Genomic DNA, 5,983 nt, shown 5'->3' with positions numbered 1-5,983 from the left:
GCTGTCAGTTCAGAAATGTTTTTGATGTATGGTAGTGTGGCTAGTCCTTTGGGTTGCGGCATGTCCTCGTTCTGTTGTCTTTCCCTTAGGCATCTGTTGATGAAATTGCGTGGGTATCCGTTTTTGGCGAATACATTATATGGGTGTTCTTCTTCCTCTTTTTGCAGTTCTGGTGTACTGCAATGTGTTGTGGCCCTTTTGAACAGTGTCTTGATGCAACTTCTTTTGTGTGTGTTGGGGTGGTTGCTTTCGTAGTTCAGGACTTGGTCTGTGTGTGTGGCTTTCCTGTGTACCTTTGTGGTGAATTCTCCATCACGTCTAGGAATGGAAGTTGGTTGTCCTTTTCTTCCTCTCTAGTGAATCGGATTCCTGTGAGTGTGGCATTGATGATCTGGTGTGTATTCTCTATTTCTGTGTTTTTAATGATTACAAAGATCACAGAAGCGCTTCACAGGAGGCTCCCAAGCACTGAGGATGTCACCTAGACGAAACGTCTGCAACACAAATTCCCAGCTCGGCCAACAGAATCACAACAACGAGCACCCGAGCTACAAATCTTCTCACAAACTTTGAATACGATAGGTATCGTATTCCCAGCGCCCCTCCCCCAAATTCCGCAACCCCACCTTTTATCTCAGCCCGCTTGGCACACCAGCCTCACTCCTGAAGAAGGGCCAATGCCCGAAATGTCGATTCTCCTGCTCCTTGGATGCTGCCTGGCCTGCTGCGCTTTTCCAGCACCACACTTTTCAACTCTGGGATTGAACAAAGCCAACATGAGTTTACGAAAGGCATATCATGCTTAATAAATCTTCTGCAGTCTTTTTTGTTTTTGAATAAAGAACGAGTAGAAAAGATTAGGGAGGACCAGTGGTTGTGCTGTAATTGGATTGTCAGAAAGGTTTTGATTTGGGTTCCTGATAAGAGGTTAATGGGAAAAATTAAAGTACATAGGATTGGGGTAATATTTTGGTATGGATTGAGAACTGATTGACCTACAGGAAACAGAGTTGGAATAGCTGGCAGTGACTAGTTGAGTATCACAATGAAAAGTGCTTGGACCCTAGATGTTCCAAATATATATAAATGACCTGGCTGAGGGAACTAAACGTAACTTTTCCGAGTTTGGTGAGGTCACAAAAACTAGGCAGGACTGAAAGTTGCGAGGGCAATGCCAGGAGGCTTCCAGATGATTTAGACTTGTTGAGTGAATGGGCAAATACATGACATACGGAGTGCAATGTAGCTAAATGAGAAGTTATATACTCCTATGAAAAAGAGAAAGGATGAGTATTATTTAATGGTGTTCTGGATTAGTGGTACTGGAAGAGCACAGCAGTTCATGCAGCATCCAAGGAGCTTCGAAATCGACGTTTCGGGCAAAAGCCCTTCATCAGGAATAAAGAAGGGCTTTTGCCTGAAACGTCGATTTCGAAGCTCCTTGGATGCTGCCTGAGGTGCTGTGCTCTTCCAGCACCACTAATCCAGAATCTGGTTTCCAGCATCTGCAGTCATTGTTTTTACCTCGATTATTTAATGGTGGTATGTTGGGAAGTGTGGATGTACAAAGGGTGTCCTAGTACACTAGTCAATTAAAGCAGATGCAGCAAGCAATTTAGGAAGGCAAATGGTAGATTGCTCTTTCTTGCAAGAGGATTTGAGTTCAGAAGTCAGAATGTTTTACTGCAGTTATGCAAGGCTTTGGTGAGACAACACCTGCAGTATTATGTACAGTTTTGGTCTTCCCCACCCCAAAAATGAGTTACTTGCCGTAGACTGAAAGCTGAGGCAGTTCACCAGGTTGATACCAGGGATGGCAGGATTCCAGGAGTGTAGTCAAGAAAGAAAGATTCACATTTCACAAACTTTCACAAGCACTGAACATCTCAAAGTATCCTCTAATGAAGGAAATGCAGCTGCCAATTTGCAAAGCGCTGCTCTCACAAAGTGCAATGCCAACCCCCAGGATTTAAGTAAAGTTAGTTGAGAATTAAATATCAGCCAGGATACTTGGGATACATGCCCTGTGCTGCAGCCATTACTTTTTTTTAATGTTGATCCGGTTTGGGTAGCCTTGGTTTAATATCTAATCCTGAAGATGCACTTCTGATAATACAGCACTCCTTCAGTACTATACTGCATATCAGCTTTAATTTTTGTGCACTGATTTAAATCCGGGCAGTTCTGGCTCAGAGGTGAGGACACCATCAGTCGAGCCACAGCTGACAGTGAAAGCTGTACAAGGTGTTCTTCCAATATAGAGACCCGATAAAAAGGAATTTGTGACAAATTAATGCAGTGCTGCTTACTTTCTAGTTTAGAAGTATAATTCATTGAAACATACTAAATTCTGAGGCGAGTTGTTGAAAAGATTAATGCTGCAGGGACCTTTCCCCTGGATGGAGATATGAGAACAGGGATCATAGTCTCTGTACAAGGGGTTGCCATTTTGGATTTAAAATTTTTTCCATTCATTGAATTTGAACCTGGGTGCTCTTGTGTTGAATACATTCAAAATTAAAAATGAGAGATTTTTAGATTCTAAATTGATCAGGGAACTTGGGGATCAGACAAGAATGTGGAATTGAGAATCAGTAATTATTGAATGGCAGACCAAGGTTGAGGGCAGAATGGCTTACTCCTGTTGCTTGTGTGAGCTGAGTCATTGGGGCAACAATTTCCAATTTGACAACATTTATATTAGACAGTGGCTCCTGGCAGAGAATCCCCATTTTATGAAGACAAGTGGACTGTGATCCAGCAAATATGATAACAATATTCAAACATGAAATGACCTTGGCCTGACCTCATTATATTTTAATAATGCTGCACGTGGCACAGTCTATCATTCAGCCAATGTTAAGATAAGATCTTTCACCAGCTTACCAATTCCCAGCATTAAGTCTGAGGCCTATGGGATGCCCATAACTACCAACATTTTAAATAGATTGCAACGTCTACCTGCAGGAGAGGGAAAAAAATGAGTTGCCATATAGCTGACATGTCATTTTTTTCCAATATTTGTACATTTTCAGGAAAGCAGAAGAAAGGAAGATTCTCTTTTGCTTTGCTGGGAAGGAGGACAACCATCATGAAAGTTTCCATTCCACAATCTGTTTTTCACCTGAATGGACAACAGGATCACATTGGAATGGAATAAAGACGAGCATGAGCTGAAAGTACCAAAATTACACCAGGCTTTCAAAAAATGTTTTGTTAATAAGTGTGTAAAGAGCATCCAGCTGTAGCAATTCAGTTGTAGCTTCATTGCAGTGATACAGGAGGTTAGATACGTTTATAATGAAATATGTACGTGCAACTTTCAGGAGACAAGAGTCGATTAAATGTGGAGCTGGAAGAGCACTGCAGGTCAGACAGCATCGGAGGAGCAGGAAGGTTGACGTTTTGGGTCGGGACCTTTCATCAGGACTGGGAATGGGGAAGGGAGCTCAGAAATAAATAGAGAGAGGAGAGTGGGGTGCGGGAAAGGTGGATGGGATGGTGATAGGTGAATGCAGGTGGGGGTTATTGTGATTGATCAGTGCGAAGGGTGGAGCCGATAAGTGAGAAGGAAGATGGACAGGTTAGTTCAGGTGAAGGAGGTGGGGAGGAGAGGGAGGTATGGATATGGGATGAGTTTGGGGGAGGAGCGATTTTGAAGCTGATGAACTCTGTTCAGGCTATTGGGCTGTAAGCTCCTGAGGTGGAATACAAGGTGTTTCTCCAGTTTGCATGTGACCTCATTTTGACAAGAGAAATGAGGCCCAGGATGGACATGCTACCAAGGGAGTGGGAGGTGGAGTTGAAATGGCTGGCAACAGAAGGTAGTGTTGGTTGGAGCATACAGATGCTCTGCAAATGGGTCCCCGAAGCTGTGTTTCATCTCTCTGATGTAGAGATCACATTGGGAGCAAAGGATGCAATAGACCAGGTTAGAAGTCCAGGTGAACCTCTGCCGGATTTGGAATCACTATTTGGAGCCTTGGATGGAGGTGAGAGGAGAGGTGAAAGGGTAGGTGTTGCACTTCCTGCAGGCAAAGGTGCTGTGTGGAGGAGAGGTTAGTGGGGAGTATGGAACTTACAAGGTGGAATGTTAAAAGATTAAATTAGAATATCTCTCTGGACATTAATGTAATATTAAAGGGTTAAACTGCACTGACTGAACATCCTAGAAGTGAGTGGGAACAACATTCATGCAGGAATGCAGATGCTTCCAACTCCATTTAGACAGTCATTTGCTACTACTATTATCAAATCAAACTATCATTCAGTGCCTTCCATTCAGAAATGCTTTCATAGCCATCCCCCGAAGCTAGGTATATCATACCTACATTGTCTTAGGAATCACTGAGTCAGGAAATTGTTTCATAATGATTCCCCAGGATTAGGGATTTACATTTGCACTATCTCCAAGGATGATCTCACTCTACCATTGTATCTGGGGTAATATGTGACTGTGGGGGAGTGGCCAGAGTATCGGCACGGTGGCACAGTGGTTAGCACTGTTGCCTCACAGCGCCAGAGACCCGGGTTCAATTCCCGCCTCAGGCGACTGACTGTGTGGAGTTTGCACGTTCTCCCCGTGTCTGCGTGGGTTTCCTCCGGGTGCTCCGGTTTCCTCCCACAGTCCAAAGATGTGCAGGGTCAGGTGAATTGGCCATACTAAATTGTCCGTAGTGTTAGGTAAGGGGTAAATGTAGGGGTATGGGTGGGTTTCGCTTCGGCGGGTCGGTGTGGACTTGTTGGGCCGAAGGGCCTGTTTCCACACTGTAATCTAATCTAATCTAATCTAATCAGTGAGCATTGCTAACTAACCTGGATAAAGGGGATGTGCTTTTTTTGTTCGGGGCCTCTTTGACTTGACTTTGCACACCTGCGAAGAGGGTCAAAGGGGGTCACTTAGCTTGTACAGGCTTTAATAAACTTTAACTGTTTGTAGTAGTTGGTGTGCGTGAATTGCATCTCGTGTGTGAAACCTCGGGAAAAGAATCTAACACATGGTGGCAGCGATGGGATTCCAACATACACGGAGCTTCCAGGGGGACTGATTAAGCAATCATCTGAGTGCTCGTTGCATGAAACAGATGGGCCGACAAGGTAAGCTTCACCTTGATCAATCTCTCTCTGTAAACCTACTACTCAATCAACCCCTCATCTCCTGGGACTTGGTGGTGATGGAATCTTTGAGGTAACTCGCACACTTGCACACCTATGAGCCGTTTTGCACAAACAAGGGTTTTAAATCGGGGTTAGAATCCCAGGGTCACATCGGAGTTAGGTCCCCAGGGTTTTGATTGGGGTTAGGGTCTCCATGAGAAGTAACGTGAGAAAGGTGTTTATGTTCTCTACGGACACTAGGTTTGAGGCTACAGAGCATAAAAACAATTAGAATTTGGTACTTCTTAAAATTATTGCCTTTGTTCCTACAGCTCCCCTTAGAAGTACTTTTAGGACAACATGGCATCACCGGGGAAAGGGGAAGAAAGTGGGGCTGGTCCACTCAGATCCCAACAGTAAAGTACATTGACTGCCAGGGAAGCTTTGTCTGGGTTTTTGTTGTGGGATCTCAGTTTCTGGGCTGTGTTCTGGAGAAGGGGAGTGGCTTGGACTGTGGCGCCATTTGGCCCATTGCAAGGGTTTTCTTTTTTTAAATGTAATTTCGTCGAGTGGATGAAAAAAAAGAGAAATGCTGAAATTAAGGTTGTACTAATATTTGGGTCAAGGGGGGAATTGTGCCAGGCTGAGAGTTTGATATTTAAATATTTTGGTTTGCTGAAATACTGGTTCAGAAAATCCTTTTTAGTAACTGTTTTGCCTTATCTGAATTAGGATCTCAATTCAATGTGTTTTGTGTACTGTGTAATGGGGCAGATTTTGTTTTTACATTGAAATTGTACAACATTAGGTCCTTTTCAAAATTACCAAACATGTAACCTTAAAATAAATCGATTGAGGGCCTTGAGCCACGATTTGTTTGAAATTG

This window comes from Chiloscyllium plagiosum, chromosome 27 (genome assembly GCF_004010195.1).
Source record: "Chiloscyllium plagiosum isolate BGI_BamShark_2017 chromosome 27, ASM401019v2, whole genome shotgun sequence".
Taxonomy (NCBI): Eukaryota; Metazoa; Chordata; class Chondrichthyes; order Orectolobiformes; family Hemiscylliidae; genus Chiloscyllium; species Chiloscyllium plagiosum.
This window is presented reverse-complemented; position numbering follows the sequence as displayed.